A 1152-nucleotide genomic window follows, 5' to 3' on the forward strand; every position below is an offset into this window, starting at 1 on the left:
CAACTTCAACAACTCAAAATTGTTTATTTTTTTATTCAAAGGTTATAGAATTATATAACATTAGAATCTGCGCTATCCTTCTTGTTTATACTATATATCTTTTCATTTTCATAATAAACTTTAAATATTGGCTTCAACATTGCATCTCCAACATCTCCAACATCTCCAACAACTCCAAATAAATAATTCCAAGATTCTCTTAACTTATGTGAATTTTGCATATCCCCGAACATTTTCGAGGTACGGTATTATTGCTGTCACTATTAAACCTCAAGAAATTACAGTTAATAGGGAAAAGACTACTAACTAATTTCATTGTTTAACATTTCTTCTAAAATATACAAGAAGAAGGAGCCAATAATTTTTTAAAATTTCCATAGTAAAAACATTGAGGTAACCTAGGATACCTTTTTACTGAAACTGTTTTTAAAACTGTCCAAAAATGTATTTTTATATATCCAAAATAAAAAATACGGATTATGGTTCCATTAATGTTATCAGAAATAATTTGGTTCTTCAATTGAAACATCTGAAACTATAATTGATCTCATATGATAAATGTATAGGTGTTTAAGGCAAAAATAAGTTGGTATGTGGATAGACACAGGTAAAACATCAGTTCAAAAAATATATACTAAAATTCCTCTAGACCTTACAGTTTGACCGTTAATTTTATAAAATATATACTATGTACCAATATTTTCATGAATCATCAGATTATAGAAAAATGGTGTGGAACCAAATATAAATATTAAAAACTATATAGTTTTTAAGATAACTAACAATTTTCAATCATAGTTGGTTTTGTTTTTCTCAAAATAATCTCAAATTTATCAAAAGTTAAAAGGTTTCAATTTCTAATAAATGAGTCCTTCAAAAAAAAAAGATTAATTTTTGATTAATAAAGATCCTAAAAATACTCAAACATACCAATATAATAAAGTAAATTCTTCTGCTTTGTACTTGTGGATTAGCAAGAAAGGAGAAAAAGGAATGAGTTGTTAGTATAAAGATATTAGATCAGTGAAAAAAGTTACAAAATTAATTAATGGAATGACGTAGAGTTTATATTGTAAAATTCATAGTCCTTAAGAGCTGTAATTAAGTCATATTTGGGGAAGTTGTTAATGTAAATTTTGATGCCAAATGAAA

This window comes from Magnusiomyces paraingens (genome assembly GCF_902498895.1).
Source record: "Magnusiomyces paraingens strain CBS 517.90 genome assembly, contig: contig1, whole genome shotgun sequence".
Lineage (NCBI taxonomy): Eukaryota > Fungi > Ascomycota > Dipodascomycetes > Dipodascales > Dipodascaceae > Magnusiomyces > Magnusiomyces paraingens.